This window comes from Panthera onca, chromosome D1, assembly GCF_046562875.1.
Source record: "Panthera onca isolate mPanOnc1 chromosome D1, mPanOnc1 haplotype 2, whole genome shotgun sequence".
NCBI classification, from domain to species: domain Eukaryota; kingdom Metazoa; phylum Chordata; class Mammalia; order Carnivora; family Felidae; genus Panthera; species Panthera onca.
Genome location: NC_138348.1, coordinates 39,946,666 through 39,963,628, shown reverse-complemented (window position 1 = coordinate 39,963,628; position 16,963 = coordinate 39,946,666). Strand labels below are relative to the sequence as shown.

The window sequence follows — 16,963 nt, the reverse complement described above, 5'->3', positions numbered from 1 at the left end:
TCCTAGAAAACTGTATACACTTGTGACCCAGAACGTCCCTGCCTAGGCACTTAACCAAGAGAAGTGAAAATACTGAGTTACACAAAAGACTTCTTTACTTACATACGAGCACAGCAGCTTTATTCGTAATAGCCCCAAATTAGAAACAATCCAAATAGCCAGTAAATAATGGATATGCAAATTGTGTTATAGCCACACAATAGAGCACTAGCCACAAATTAAAAGGAATAAACTGCCAATACGTGTGCCAACATGAATGAATCTCAAAAATATGTTGAATGATAGAAGCCAAACAAAAAGACCGCATAGCGAATAATTCCATCCATGTGAAATGCTAGAAAAGACAAATTTAATCCTTAACGACTGAAAGCAGAAGGTGGAGCTTTTGGGGCGATGGAAACGTCTACATCTTGAGTGGGGTGGCGGTTACAGCGTCACATTTAAAAAACCCATGAAACTGAACACGTAAAGTGGGTGCATTTTGTTCTACGTACGTTAAGTTATTTCTCAATAAAGTCGGCCTGAGTGGGAGAGCTATTTGCCCAGGGTCACACGGTTCTGATGGCCAAGAGAGAACATGAGTCCCATTATCGGAGTCTTAGTTCAAGACGGCTCTTGGGAGAAAAACACCATCCCACTGGGTTTGCTGTGCGAAGCCCTTAGGTGTGCTGTATAGACCCTCTTGACATGCTTGAAAAGCTTTTCCCTGGAAGGCATTCTTTACAGCTCATCGGGGAGGATGTCTTTTCTCAAGGGCCCTGTAAGAGCACAGAAATGAAGTAAGAGCTTGACTCAAGCATTTTCAACCTGCCAGGCCCCACCGGGGGAAGGGAGGCTCAGGTGCACTTCCCTGTGGGACGGAGGGATGAGTAACTCTGGGACGTGTTGCGCACAGTGGGACACATTGTGTGGCATATACACAGGACATGCTCGACTGAATATCCTTCACTGCGCACCTCAGCAGGCCACTGTGACCGCACAGGCGCCCACACAGCCGTGAACCCCCGCTGAAGAGTATGGCTGAGAGGTCAAGAACCCCCTTTCACCCGATGCTTGCCGGGCCTCGGTTTCTTCATCTGTAAAGGGAGCACGTGATACGACTGAAATTTCACCGAGAAATAAGTGAGACAATATCTGTGGAGCACTGAACACCTCGTGGCATAAGGTCAAAGCTCCACATGTGGGGACCTGTTTTACCATTTTAATTGGCATTACCCTTCTGGCTTCATTTAAGAGTCTGCGGATGATCCAAAGGAGAAATGGAGGCGGGGAGACTGGCTGGTTATCCGCTCTAGGCTTCAGAGCGAAGACGGGGCAGATGGCAGCTTTGACAGATGGCATCTGTTTCTAGAAACCATTTCTGGCAAGATGAGTCGCAAAGTGTTAACAGGATATGCTTTCTTTCTGACCTAGAAGGATGAGTGTCTGGTTAGGCCAGATCCTGGAGGACCTTGAGTGCCGGGGTAAAGGCTTTGTTTTGTATTCCATGTACCGTGTTGCAGTGGTGGACCACAGAGCATCCTGGAGTAAGGAGCGACCGGGCAAAGATGAACCGAGGATATCAACAAGTCAAATGAAATTTACTGGGAAAAATACAGTCTGTGTCCCTATGATCTCAGCTCACAGAAGCCTTCATCCAGAGTCTCCACCAGGACCAGGGGTTCTGGGAGGGAATGTTTGGAGGGGTCTTGGCTGGGCAAGCACTCTTTGGGACCAGCTTCCTCCTGGGGCTGCTCTGGCCTGAGCAGGCACGGCTGAGCCACAGGATGGGTTTCTGCTGGAGCCTTGGGTCACGGCAGCCCCAATCCCAGCCCCAATCCCCACCTGCAGAGGTGCCCAAGAAGCAGGCCGAGGATTGGCAGCGAGGGATGTGTGTGCCTGCACATTTCTCTGAATCAACCGTGATGTGAGTGCAAGACCAAGCTTCCTGCAGACCCTGAACATCCTTGACTGGATGTGCTTTTGGGTTTGTGGACAGAGAATTACTGGTTTTCGTCTCCTCTTTCTCTTTCCCTCCCTTAACTTCCCCAGTACTACATGCATGCGACAACCAACAGCATCCGTGTATATGTGGTACAAAGCAGAAGCGTGGCTTCAGCCTCCATGCTTGCCCTGGATGCCCTCCCCCCTCCCCCCGCGCGGGGGTAACCACTATTAACAGTTTGGTGCACAGCTCATGCATTTACATGCATATATGTCCATATCCAACTATAGAGCTTTGTTAGCATAAATGGAACCATCCCATACAGAACGTTCTCCACCTTGCTTTTTCGCTTGGCAGCTTTCCACAGCAGCATATATAAATTCACTTCTTTCCTTCTGATGGAAGCAGAGTATTTCATACTTTGCACGGACTATAATTTCTTTAACTAGCTTCCTGCTGATGAGTATTTATGCCGTCCCCACCTCTTTCGAGACTACAAAGCATGGGTTTTTCTTTGCAAAGCTCTGGGGAAGGCAGGAGGCCGCCCGGCACTGAGCCCTAGCTCTGCACAAGGGACCTCCTCGGTCATCATCTTTTTCTTTTTCCATGCTCTGCTTCAGGCTCCCCCTCGTCTCAGCCTCTCCTGCCCTCGGCCTTAATAACATGTGACACTTGGCACAAGAACTACAGAGCCAAGGAGGAGCTCCACTCTGTCTCTGATGCGCTGTGTTTCTTTAAGTGCTCTTGTTAATGTTCCGTGATGGATGGCGGTGAAACCTGGGAAATGTACCAGCCTGGATTCTTAAAGTATCTGCTCGCGCTAACTTAATGTATTCATTTATTCAGTGTGACAGTAAAAGAGGGGAAAAAAAGTACTGTGAATGCAGAGGCGAGCTCCAAAGGGAGGTAAAGGAGGACAAGAGGGAGAACATTAACATCTATTAGATCCCTAGTGAGTGCCAGGCATTTTAGATTGTGCGCTCATGAATACTCCTCGTGTACCCAGGATGTTGCTATCGATATCCTCATTGTGCGGATGAGAAAACTGAGGCGCGGCCACTTGCCCAAAGAACTACAGACAGGCAGAGCTGGGATTCAAAAGCTAGACGTGCCTGGCATCACCTCACGCTTTTCCCATCCAACTCTGCCGCCCTGGGTGCCGCATTATTGGAAGACATCAGAGATAATGAGGCGTGACAATAATAGCGAACACTTGCTGGGCGCTTACTACGTGCCAGGCACCATTCTAAGCCCACGACGTGCATGAACACATTTCTGGTCGTGGGAGGTAGTGAGCCACTCTTGTACCCATTTTACAGACAAGGAACACAGGCTGAGAGAGCTTATGTAACTTGCCCATGGTGACAGAATCCTAGCTAGCAGAGCTGGGACTTGAATCTGAGCAGGTTGGCCCCAGACCCTCTGGATGACCCAACAGGACAGACCTTTAGAGGGGATTGCAAAGATCAGACGGCAGCTTCCCATTCCTCTGGGCTACTGGCTGGAAAGATTGTCCAGCTGCTCTCCTGGTTTCTAAGGAGTCAGGAGTCTGATGGGGGCTGGGGGGGGGGGGTTACCTGGAGAAGACTTCTCTGAGTAGGGGCTCGAAGGTGTCAGTGGCCCTGCTGCACCCTGGTTATCTCACATCACCGTCTCCAGCTACCTTTCTCTCCAAATAGCAAACAAATGACAGAAGGCAGAGCACAGAGGGACTGCGTGGAGGCACCAAATTTCCAGGGAAAATGGCTGCAGCAGCTGCAGAGTCGATTCTCAGGGACGAAGTCCCATCCCCCATCTCAGGAGAGAGTCTATCTTACGTGTTTTCATGGAGCTTTGCACTGTACTGGACTCTGCAGCTCAGCATTGATCTCACAGAGGGACCCGAAAATGCAAAGTGCTGGAGACGGGAGGCAGCTTGGTTCATTTGGGGAACAGAAAGAAGGCTTCTGTGGTGAAGTGCTGTGAGCAAGGGAGCCAGACTGGGCTGAGACTTGCAGGCTGGGATTTCCCTCCAAGTTGGAAGGGAAGACGTCGGGGGGGCGGTTTGAGTAGGGGAGCGATTTTATTTGCTTCACGTTTTAATGTCAAGCCCCTGGCTGCTGAGGAAGTGGACAAGAGAAGAAGCAGGGTGACTTTGTCAGAGGCTCAGTGCTTCCCAATATGACTCGGGCACCGGGCAGCACCCACCTCACCTGGGAGTGTGCTTGAAACGCGGACCTTCAGGCCTCACCCCAGACCCACTGACTCGGAATCAGAGAGAAGCACTGCTCTAGAGAGAGAGGTGATGGTCTCTGGACTGAGGTGGGGACAGGGGAGAAGCTAAGAAGTGATCAGATTCAGGTTGTATTTTAAATGTAAGGCGGACAGTGTTTGCTAATGATTTGGGTGTGGGGTGTCTGGCAGACAGAGGAATTACTGGCTGTCACCTAGGCTTTCAGCCTGAGCAACCGGGTGAATGGAGGCGCCATTTACTCAAGATGGAGAATGCCAGGGAGGGAAGGCCCGTGGTGGGGAGGGGGACACCTGAGTTGTGTCTTGACTGTGATACATCTGAGACACCCTCTAGACACCCAAGTGGTGCTGTTAGCTCTCCAGATCCAGAGCTGAGGGGAGAGGTCAGGGCTGGAGATATAAATCTGACTGTAAGAAATCCATGGGGAATTCTCACAAGTATGAGTAGAATAGAGTAAGGCCAAGGACTGAACCTAGACTTTCAATATTTAGAGTCAGAAAAAGGGGGAGAGCCTAGGGCAGATTAGGAGAGCCACCATCATGGCCACTCCTTTTTAAGGACATAACTTACGGCAGGTGCATAAGTATGTTGTTAGCTTGTTTGTACGTCTCCACTGAGCAGGTAGAACTTGTTTTACACATCGAATATGCAAAAAGGTACAAAAACAAGTGTGAGGTTCAGAGAGGGTAGGTATGGAGCTGAGGATCTGAACTCAGGTCAATTTTCAATGTCTGTGTTCTTTTGACTCTATGCCCCCATCCGGGGCTGATCTTCACGTGGATTCTATATATGAGGGAAATGCGCCTATGTCTGAATTGTTGCCCATTTCCCACCATCCTGTGCTGCCCACCCCCGTAGGCTCTCTGAACGCACTCCAGTCCTGTATCCCGAGAGGGCCAGGAACACGTGAGTTGGTGACAGCAGACAGGTTAGACCAGATGGGGAGGACCTTGCATAAAAGACGGTGCTCATGTCTCTCAACACTCAAGCAAGCTTCATCGGCTGCCCTGAGGCTCCAGGGCAGGCAGGAAGTGAGGAAGGGAAGCATGAAGAAGAGCCGGTGTTCCAAGAGGATTAGACAAACAATAGGTCCAAACAATAAGGCCTCCCCAGGGAGAGGAGCCCAGGGTAACAGAGCAGCTTTCTGGATACATCATTAGATCAAGGACAGAAGCACTGAGTGGTATACATTAGATCTGGGGCACAGCCGAGGACTTGGACTGGGAACATAGTCCAACATCAGGTATTATTAATAATGAAAGCTACTACTATTTACCAAGCCCTTACTGTGTGCCAGGTACTATGCTAAGGACTTTTATATGTGCTACTGACATTTAGTCCCAAACAATAGCAGCAGAGTTTTTACTCTGTTAGACATTATACATTTGTGAACTCGCTTCATTTCCGCAAGTCTATGAGGCAGATACTGTTCCATTTTATAACTTAAGATGCCTGAAGTACAGAGAAGTTGAGTAGCTTTCTCAAGGTCACACAGCCAATAAATGGCAGAACTAGGATTTGAACCTAGGCTGTCTGACTCCAACTTTAGGCTTTTAACTGCTGCTCTATAGTGAGCACTTTACACAGAGAAACTCACTTAATCATCATGACAACCACATAGGAACCATTATTATCTTCATTTTATATATGAGGAAAGTGAGTCTTAGAAGGCTGTGTGATTTGTTCCAGGCCACATAGCTGGGAGGCAGGGGAGGTGGATTACGGATACCCAAGTCCAAACTTTGAACCACCAGCCATAGCACCAGAACCATGCCACCTGGCCAAAGGTGGAGTCGGCAAAGAGGATGCTTCATGCGGAGCCCTTTGAGCATGGAAGTCAAAGTCCTTGAATCCCTTACTGAGGATCAGATGGGCTCTAGCACCAATGACCCCAGCAACGTGCAGATGTGGGCTCTTATTGTCTCACAAGAGCTAATTGCACTCGTTCTTTCCAACTCTGCATTCGCTGCATTATGTTGGTTGCTTAAAATCAGCTACAGTGGGAGTGATTACACCATGGAAATCAGCAAGTGCTACAAATCAAGGATTTTTTTTTTCCAGAGAGCCGATGTACCAGAATACCACTGATTAGACTTGAGCTGACATTTACAATCAAGTGTGCTCCGTTGGGGCCAGAGGAAGGTTGTGGAGTCAGAAAACCAGGTACATCTCTCCAGTGGCCCTAGGGGAGGCAGAAATCAGTAAAAACATTCTATAAATGCATACCTAGTGTTCAAGAGTGCTCTGTTGTCATGAAATTAGGCCATGAAACTATATCAGTGACTTTTAACAGACACGCCTCTGATCCTGTGAACCTTATATAGTCCAGTGGGTAAGAGGGATTAAAAAAAAGGAGAAATGAAGAAATGTAAGCATACATTTTCAAGTTGTGTCATCGTGAAGGAAATAGAGGAGAATCTAGTTGGATAAGGAGGTAAGGAAGGCGACTGTAAGGGGTTGGACTTTAAACCAGAGATCTCTGGGATGAAAAGAAGCCAGCAAGGCCCAGGAGACAGAGGAATGCATGTGAAGTTCAGGTGCTGGGAAGAAACTTGGCAAATGTTGGAGGCCAGCTCAGGTGCAGTGGGTGGTGGGCGAGGGAGAAAAAGAGCACAAGATATGGCTAGATGGTGTCCTGTGCACCATGGGAAAGGGTGTGGTGCAGTGGGAAGCTATCAGAGAAGGGTTTTGGGTGGGAGTTAGGTCAGGTTGGCGACATGTTTCGGTTTCTCGTAATGAAAGAATGCCTTTGGTGTGGGTATGGAAAGTAGACTGGCGGGAGGGTGTCGGAGCAGAAGGAGGGAGATCTCTTAAGAGGATATGGTAGGGATTCAGGCAAGAGACGATGGCAGCCTGGACTAGATGGGGACACATTTGAGATGTATTTCAGGAGGCAGAATCATTAGAACAAGCTGATGGACTGATATGGCCTTTAAGGCGAGAGAGAGGGTAGAAACAAGGATGTGTCCCTGGTCTAAAGCTCAGTTTCCTTAAGACACTGAAGACAAGAGGCCTGAACCAGACTCCCTGAGTTCAAATCAAGACCATCCCTCTTCCTAGCCCAGTGGCTAGTGACTCAAGTGACTCAACCCCCAAGGGCCTCCGTTTCCCCATCAATAAGATAGAGTTCTTCCTTCACAGGGTTGTTGTGAGGTTTCAATGAGTTATTTTGGATAATGTGCTTGATATAATACACGAATACAGCGAGAACTATGTGAAAAAAAGAATTATTGTCATCATTATTAGTCTATTGATAGTTTTTCTGTCTGCCATCAAGAGATTGAGTCTTGCAAGGCAAACAAGTCTTGTTTGGAAAGAAAATGTTCTGGAGTGAGTACCGCAGGCGTCCCTCTTTCCCTGTGTTTGTGTTCCCTTCCCCTGCGTGAGTTTGGCAGGAGAAGCTGTTCAAAATAAACACAGGTCCGGTGCCCCAGAAAATATCAGGTTAGGCAGCACAGCAAAGGCCAGACACACACCCCTGTTGGACAGGACAGGAGCAAACAGGCTTGCTTTATGCTGACCTCGCCAGCTCGCTGCGTCCCAGGGGCTGCCCAGCAGGGTGGGCCACTTTGGCAGGTGGGGCCATCATCTGCAACTCATCACCTGTGTTGTCTGGTCCTTCTGCAGGTGTGGCATGGAGTGAGTCACCACGGTCATTCACCACTTCCTGGCCTGGACATTGTGATTCACAGGCTCTTGAACCTGATATCCAGGCAGCAACAAGAGGTGGGGTCTGGAAGAAAGCAAGTGGACAGTGGGCGACAGTGCAACTAGGCTATGTCAGGAGTAATTGGAGGTCTGCAGGGCCCTGGGGAGGAGAGAAAGGCAAGCACATGGGGGAGGGGATGGCAGATCCTAACCGAAGCCGGAGATTCCCAGCTACCTCCAGCCTCAGACGCCTCGACTCAGGGTTTCTCAGCCTCCTGGACCCATGTCCAGCCTGGAAGATTTGGACAGGGCATGTTACAAAAGTGATCAGTAACCCTGCTTGCTTTCTAAATGTAAAATGACAATATTGAATATAATTTCTAAACCGTATATGTCTGCTACACGGTTCTGATATGAGTGTGAAGGGGCGTGGCTCCAGTAGAGAATGGAGAGTTGCCTTCTGATTATGGTGGTGGTAATAATAGCCATTTTCTGTGCAAATCTCTGATAACTGAGGGAAAACGGAGCTTTTACGCAGTATCAGTCTTTTCTTTTAAAATTGTAAAATGTACGTAAGGGGTGCTTGGGTGGCTCAGTCAGTTACGCCTCCAGCTTTTGATTTTGGCTCAGGTCAAGCTCTCACGGTAACGTGGGTTCGAGCCCTGCATCGAGCTCCATGCTGACAGGGAGGAGCCTGCTTGGGATTCTCTCTCTCTCCCTCTCTCCTGCTATCTCTCTCCCTTGCCCTCAGAAACAAATAAATAGAACTTTAAAAAGATAAGTTAACCCGTCACCACCATCCATCTCCAAAACTTTTTATCTTCCCAAACTAACACCGGACCCATTAACCAATAAACTTCCTACTCCCCCACCCCCACTCCTAGCCCCTGGCAATCACCATTCTACTTTCTGCCTCTGTTGATCTGACTATTCAAGATACTTCGTAGAGGTGGAATTATACCATATTTGTTCTTGTCTGCCTGTTTCATTTAGCACAGTGTCTTCAAGGTTCATCCACATTGTAGTGTGGTGTCAGAATTGCATTCCTTTTTAAGGCTGAATAATATCCCACAGTATAGCCCATGGATATACCACATTTTATGTATCCCTTCACCCACTGATGAACCCTTGGGTTACTTCTACTCTGGGGCTGTTGTTGCAGTGTAGGTCTTGAGGCTAGGTTTGATGACATGATTCGAAGTCAAAACAGCCTATAAAGTAAGAGGAGTGAGTATCTTTTGTTTGTGCAGTGTTTTTAACTTGTCTGAAGGCTTTTGAAACTAAGGTGTGGCAGAATAGGAGTTTGAAGGCCAGGTGGGCCTGGGTTGTGATCCTGGCTTTGTCCCTTACCAGTTGTATGACTCGGCACAAGGTCCTTAGATGTGCTGTGTCTCCGCGTCCTTATGTGCCAAGCAGTGAGGCGATTATGCCTGGGATGGACAGTTATTGTGACAGTAAATAAGAGAGCAAGTGTGAAAATGTTGAGCAGAGGTCCGCCACTTGTATTTAATAGATGCCATTGTTAATTTCATGTTATTTCATTTCATCCGTCCGATTCAAATGAGAATTTGTGGTTAGATAGGGTGTGTGACATTTGTCTCATATAATGGGTAAGGACACGAAAACAGTTGATTAATGGCAAAGGTCAGATTGGAACCCTGTTCTCCTGTTTGTCACGTGAGGGATGATCACGGAGCAAAGCACATTTAATTACATGTCAAACCCCAATCGATTGCCAGGGCTGCCTGGAATGTAGTTGAAGAGTTTTGTGCTTGGTTAGCAATGTCTGCCACAGGTATGGGAATGAGGACTGGGCCACGGCAGCCGCACACATGTCTCCTACCTCTGGCCTCGATGATAGTTTCTGGCATTTTAAAAATCATTATTTTTTAAACTTCTGAAGGGAAGGAACCTCTGCTGTGTATTTTTAAAAAAACATGTTCATTGCAAAGATAATAGAAAAAAAAATGATTGCATAGATGTTAGATTTCTAGTTTGCCTACCATCAAAGACCAGAAGGTTGTTGTCCAAAGCGATTAAGAGCAATATTATGATTGGCAGCTGATCCCACGCCAGAAGGGTACTTGCTGTTGTCAGAGTCCCTCTGGATTTCAGAGTAAAGAGGCAGCCTTCCCAAGGAGGCCTCGTTTCCCACCCACACTTCAAGGATGGCCCCAGGAGCCAGGCAGTGGGATGGTCTGATAGAAACTGATTGGTAAGATCCATTGTTGCATGTAGGATCAGACAGATCCCTGTGTCCTCAGGGAAAGAGTGGCGATTATCCTTCCACCTGCCTTTCAACCTTTCAGACCCCAAGTGAGCCTCATGGCCCCTGTCTGTCCTTCCTGCTAACCACCATGTGCCAAGTAGCTGCAGGGATGTTGTGTGACCCTGCGCAGTTGGCACCCCAGAGGCACCGGTCAGTCCTGCCCTTGAGCCTCCTTTCCATGTAGTCACGTTCTGGTGATGACGCTGTACCATTGGCTCAGGGATTCCCTTTGTGGCACAAGGGTTCCGTACAGCAGCACCTCCCTGCATCAGCCATGCCTGAGACACTCACACCCGAAGTCCAGTGGCAAGCGGACTATGCATTTTGGACCTTCCCTAGCCTGGTGTGCCCTCCTCTGGCTGCATTACTGCCTGATTTCGTGTACGTGTAACCCGATGCCAGCCGGAGCCCTCTCCATTCACAGGGCCAGACACCATTAGCTTGAACTCCACCTTCCATACCCAGAGGAAAACCAAAGGTCTCCTCAATTTCAGTCAGTTCCTGACTGGGGTCCTGGTAAAAGAGCCATTGGCACAGTCGCCTCACGTCACACGCTGTTGCCTCCTTAGTTGAATGGTCGTCTTCCCACATGCCCGTGTTGATTCTGCATCATATTTCCGGGTTGGGAACCCCGTCCCTTTCACACCAAGCCTACGAAAGCATATGAAAAATTTGCTGGTGAGACAAAGAAGGGGTACGTATTTCAGAAATGTGTTAGTTTCATATTGAATAATGGGCACTGTGTGTGATAAATAAAAATGACAAAAGCTGACGTTTATGGGGTGCTGATCATCATAGGAGGCACTGTGTGAGTACTGTATATACATGACCTGATTTGATGGTCTCCATCACCCTATGGATTAGACATATTGTTATGCCTACTTTACAAATAAAACGGAGGCTTAGAAGGGATAAGAAACTTGTTCAAGATTACACAGCCTGGAAGTAGCAGGGCTGAGGAGTCAGACTCAGGCAGTCTGGTTCTAAGCCTGTCACCCCAACTGCTCCCCTGGTCTCCAACCTCCCACTCTGACTGGCTTGGATTTTTCACTGTCTGCTTTACCACACAGCTCTCTAGCCTCACACCAGCCCCATAACAGATTCTCTTTTCTTCCCATTCTCAGTCCTCAGCCGCATCTCCTTCCTTCCAACTGAGCATGAAGACTCCTGTACTTTCTCCTTGTGTTATTGAGAACAATTCTAGGCTCCCCAGCCCTTTGTTCCCAGCCTCCTCTTCTATGTCAGATTCCATCAACGTTCTCGGCAGAAGAGAAGGCTTTGTGTGTAATCGCATCCACACACCTTTGAGGTTAGGGGCGTGGACTCATAATACGCACGTTTTCTGCTACGAGGCAGGGATGACAAGTGTGTGGCATGTGGCTACCACTCCCCGCTCCCATACCCGTGGCAGACATCACAAATTAATGACAGCACGCCTTCCTGTGGAGCTTGGACGCAGTTTCGGTACCCACGGCACAGAGCCCCAGCAAGCCATCGCCAGCTGATCTGGCCAGTTGCATAAAATGAAACCTGCTTCCTTCCCTCCCATCTGGCAAAGCCATGACTGTACAGAAATGAGACCAGGCTGCCCTTCAAAGGGAAAGGCAAAACCCAACTTTAGTCATTAGAAGAGACTGGACTTGAACGATGGGCCTTCTACTGGCCCTCAACTCCTTTCTCTGGCCTCTCTCTTCAGCCTAGTCTGTTTTAGTTGAAGGCTCTTTTGGGTGAGAGAAGAAAGTTGACTCCTTGTCACATGGGTGCACGTCTCACAGCTGGATAGGTGCCAAGGATTTCCTGTAACAGTATGGGGGCAGCTATGAGGACTCCAAACTGAAGCCAAACCAGATTCGCCAGTTTCCTAGCACTGCCTGAGTCTCCCTGTTGCTATCTCAGAGTCTGTAGTGGTCATGTTACATGTCCGATCCTGGTCATGACTGGTCTGCAAGACATAAATGAGGAGCTCGTGAGTCCAGCCTTAATTTAGAGCCATTTAGAGAAGCATCCCTCCCCCGCCCCTACCACCACAAGTCAATGTGGTGGTGACAGGGTTAACCAGAGAAGTGAGTCTCCCAGAGGAGAGTGAGTCTGTCATCCTTAGATGTGGCAAGCTTTAAAAAAGGGTGAATTATAGAACTCTGAATCTCATTAGAAACTGAGAGCCAGACAGCATTCAATTCTTGAGCTTTAGTTTGCCTGTGTTTGAACCAGTACATCCCAAGAACTTCAAGATGCCAGGAAGCTGTTGCCATGGAAGAGAATGTTGGCCTCCACCTGCCCAAAGAAGGAGGAATTGATGAACATTTATTGAGCACCTACTGTGTGCCTGCAATGTACAAGACATGTTTATATCCATTCCCACGTTCAAATTTCAGAACGGTTAAATGGGGGATAGATTATCCCTCCCTCACACAAGAAATACCTAGAACTCAGAGAAGTTAAGGAACTTGCTGAAGCCACATAGCTTGTGAGTAGCAGAAATGGAATTCAGATCCTTGTGAATGCATCGCTGAGGCTTGAAAGCCAAAGAGCTTACCACCTGTATTTCCTGTGGGGGCTCGTCGGGCAGAGGCAGTCCCAGGCATGAGAGGCTGAGCTGAAGGACTGAGCAAAGAGAAAGCCATTGTGGAGACCAGCACCAAGAGAACAACAATGAGCACTTAACCCCAAGAAAACCAGAGGCATGCTTGCATCCACTCCAGGGACAGCAGCTCCTACCTTGTGGCTCTTGGAGCTCCCTGGGCTGCAGACGACCAGCTGGGGTCCTCTTTCTCTTCAGCTCACCATTACCCAGGAGTCCCTTTGGGCCTCTGGAGCAGATGCCTTTTTCAAGGCTGGGAAGGAAGTGGGGCAGGATCTAGGGGGTGGCTTCCTGACACCCCTGCTCACGGCTGATGAGCCAAGAACTGGGCCTTTTGTAAAATGAAGATATATTAATATTTACCTGGAAAACTTGTCACTCATATTAAAATCAATATATGTAAAAGCCTTAAGAGATTACCGATACCCCATTGCCCTTACTGTTATTATCTCTTGATTTCTGATTCATTAAGATATAGATTTGAGGATAAATCTATCTCAAACATCTCACCATCAAAAGTATTTATCATCCCCTCTGGGAAGAGCAGAAAGGCATGACAAAATCAATTTAACAATGAAACATTTGGCAGAGTGTTCTCATCACTGTTCTTATAAAGAGCTTTTTTAATCAACCAAAGTATAGTATGTGAGTGTATTTATGATAAATTATGGGCATAATTGAAGATTTCGTCATCCCATGATTATGAATTGCAACGTAATTTCAAAGAATGAAATAGCAGCAGCAGCAGCATCACCATTATCCCATCATCACTATGACAGTCTTCCATCTACGGAATTGGACCCTCCACATGCCTACAAATGAGGTACCGTCAGCCTCCTTGTGCAAATAAAATAAAACTGGGTCTTCTTTCTGCAAAGCTACATAACCGTATAGCTTCAAATGGCAAAGTCTCAGGGCTAGAATTTGAACTTTGTTCTCTCTGATTCTAAAAGCATGCGCTTTCCCCACTGTAGAGCTGGCTTCCAGTATCTCATATCTTTTTTCACTGGCCCCACCAGCCAGTGAGACCAGCCCCACTGACTCAGGTGGTCTGGATTGGGGCCCAACACATACAGCGGAAGCCAGGTGCCCTTCCATCAGCATCTGGGATAGTGTAGAAAGGCCACCTTAAGCCTTTGCAAAAACCGATGGTCACCCTGATGCCATCACAGGGCACAGCCCCTACCTGGCTAGGTGTTTGTCACAGTGCCTCCTCCAGCAGCCTGTAAGCAGTAGAAGATAGCTACCACTGAGCATGGCTGTCATCAAGGGAGGTGACAGCTCGCACGTGGGAGGCTGGAGCCTAGGAAGTTTGCTTTTCCCCTGTAGCTGGCAGCCTTCCAGGTAGCTGGTAGAACTTGGGGTGTCCTGATGCAGGCATAGAGCTGAGATGCTGCCTCCCTCCCAGTCTTTGCCTCCACCTCCCTATGCTTCTTTGAGTTCCTAGACTATGCTGTGCTCTTTTCTAGCTCAGGACCTCCACACATGCGGGCCTGGAAGGCTCTTCTTGCTCACTACACACAGCTACCTCCATATCCACCTTTATACAGCTTAATGAGGCTCTACCCTGGCCTCTCAAATTAGAATCAACAAGGAAGTTAAATAATTAATTAATTAATTTTCAAAAAGATGACGTTCAGGCCTCACCTTAGACCAACTGAATCAGAATTTCTGGGAGTGAGTCCCTGTCTCCAGGTTATTTTTATATGCAGCCAGTGTTGAAAACTGATGATTCTAGCTATTTCCACTTGATTCAAATGTCACTTCCTCCAGAAACCCTTCCCCAGTCTAGCTCCCACCCCACCACAGGGCCCCCATCTTCAGACTAGAAGAAGCCGGTCAGTCTCCCAAGAAGCTGTTAGCTCTTGGGCAGAGTGACCCAATCCGCCATGTTTACTGCCTGGGCCTCACAGCCAGTGCCATGTATGCACCTAGGAAGGACGTGTTCTGATTGGCTGGCTGATGGAAGGAGACCAAACAGACATTCTGAAATTCTACCATTATTCACTGATACTTATTCACAGGATACTTGCCAGATCCCGTGCTGGGCCCTGGGGATTTAAGGCTCGGTACAACATGGCCCTTGATCTTGAGATGCTCAAAGTCAGACAGGGAAGACAGACGTGTGAACAAATAGTTATGATATGACATCTGACTAGAGGCACAGATGGAAGGTTGACAATGTCTTCAAGCCTGAGGACCCCAGTTGGGACACCTGTGGGTATGCCTTGAGGGCACCTGGAGGTGGGGAAAGAGCGTGAAAATGAGGAGGCAGCTCAATTGGTGACTTGTAGGATCCAGGACTGGGGCTGGGGGAGCTGGGGGAGCTGGGGGGGAGCTGGGGGAGGAATTTGCTGGGTGCTTTTTAAGAGCTTGTTGAGCGAATTGATGAATAAATGATTGAATGAGGCCAATCAGTGCCTAGTCTCAGGAACCGGGGAACTCACCGGGCAAATATCAATGTGTGTTTTTTAGATTTCTTTGCCATGACATTAGTTAAAAGAACACAGTTTGTAAAACAGTGACCCACGGGCTTCAGGCCTGGAGCAGTGTCATGGTTAAAAGAACATTTCAGAGGCCAAAAGGAACTTGAACAAAACTCAAGTCCTTTATTTGTATTTCCCAAACACAGTGAAAGAGACTGAAAATCCACTGTGATGCATCTCAGGGTGTCTGTTGGCTTATTTTTCGGCACTCCCATCCATTGCCCTTACCCCTCTCAGTGCCCCTGGAGCCCATCTTAGCCAAAACCTCCCCAGTTCCCCCAGCCCAGACCCCCAGACCCACCGAGCATCTCCTCTCTCCCTGTCTTCCTGCATCCAAGAGGACACCTCTGGGGAGGAGAGAGGACAGAGGTAGGAGGGAATCTGACCAGGCAGAGCAGGAAAGGAAACACTTTAAAATGTACCAAAGAGAACTTTTTTTTGATCAAATATAAGTAAGGTCTGCCCTTCTGACGTGAAATGCTATTCCATCAACTGCCTCAAAAAGCAACCTTGGGTTCTACAGCCCAGTGATTTGAAGTGTGTCTGCAGCTCTCATACCCAGTAGTGGGGTATGAGACAGGGAAGACAGAGAGTACGGTATGCACTCTGGGAATGAGTGGGTATGCTCTCATACCGTTTCAGTCTAGGGTGAGATCCCCCTCTTTCTGTCCCTCCTCATTTAGGCCTTTCACTGAGCCCTGCTTCCAGGCTGAGTTGGGGAAGGGGACACTGAGCCACCTTGCCCGGGTGCCCAAGCTGTGGCTGCCCAGAATTCAGGCTCTTTCCTGTCAACTCATCTGCTCGCAGAATCAGAGGTGAGACCACTGGCTCCCTGCCTCCCTCCGCTGGGGTATTAAATAGGATTCTGGGGAGGCAGGACATTTGCAATGGAGAAGAGCATCCCGATTCGTTCTTATCAAGTGATTCCATCTATGCTTCAGGCCTATGGGAGACAGTTAGGAAAACTGGGGTTTTCCTCTACTCTCCGTCCTCTTGCGGGGCCAGCACAATGAAGGACGAGCAGATGGACAAGTGGGCGAATGGAGAGATGGACAAGTGACCACCGCACACGGCAATCAGAGAGGCAGACAGCTCCAGCCGATGCAGGAGAACAGCAGCACAGAGAGGTGCAGCCGGCAGCTAAAGATGTATTGAACTGCCCCTTGGTGTCCGAGCTGTACCGGGCCATTCCGTATGAAAGGCCATTGAACGGCACAAGACATCTGCAAGGTGGGCTCCAGAGCGCTGCCCGTGTCCCACAGGCTCCAGACATGTCAGAGCCTACGTGCACGGCCATCTCCTTGGTTCTCCTCAGCTCCATTTCACCTGGCTTGCCTATTCCTAAGCCCTCAGTGACCTTTCTCATCTCTTTCTCTCTTCCTTCACCTATTCATTTGAAACAGCTCTACCACTTGCTGGCTGTATAGCCTTGGACAAATTACTTATCCTCTCTGGGCCTCAATGTTAACATCCGTCAAATGTGGCTAACAATGGCACCTCTTTCATAGAGTCTTGAGTTTTAGAATGAATTAGTATATGTAAAGCACAGTGCATGAGGCACACTATGTTCTATATAAGTGCTACCTGTATAGAACCTACTAAATGCTGGGCAGCTCACAGCATTCCTCCTCTTCCTTCACTGGTGATATCCTGCCTCTGATGTAGTTCAGTACTTGTGAGCAGGGGCTTTGAGCCAGAAGCACCTGGCTGAGGGGTTTGAGCTTGGTTAGAGGGTCCTGCCCTACCCTCTTCCCGTTTCTCTTAGGAAATTCCAGATCATTTAACACCCCTCTTTTTTTTTTTTTTCTATTTCACTGGGCAT

At 48.4% G+C, this 16,963-nt stretch overlaps 1 protein-coding gene and 1 long non-coding RNA gene across 2 annotated transcripts in view; both read left to right on the top strand.

The window, feature by feature from the left end:
- NAV2 (neuron navigator 2) overlaps window positions 1-16,963 on the top strand; it is a 732,958-nt gene that overhangs the window by 276,234 nt on the left and 439,761 nt on the right. The window lies entirely within an intron of this gene.
- Window positions 6,223-16,411, top strand: LOC132661546 (uncharacterized). The gene is made up of 4 exons (XR_009602275.3): window positions 6,223-6,320; window positions 7,785-7,883; window positions 15,825-15,956; window positions 16,083-16,411. It is a non-coding gene; the product is annotated as an uncharacterized LOC132661546 (long non-coding RNA).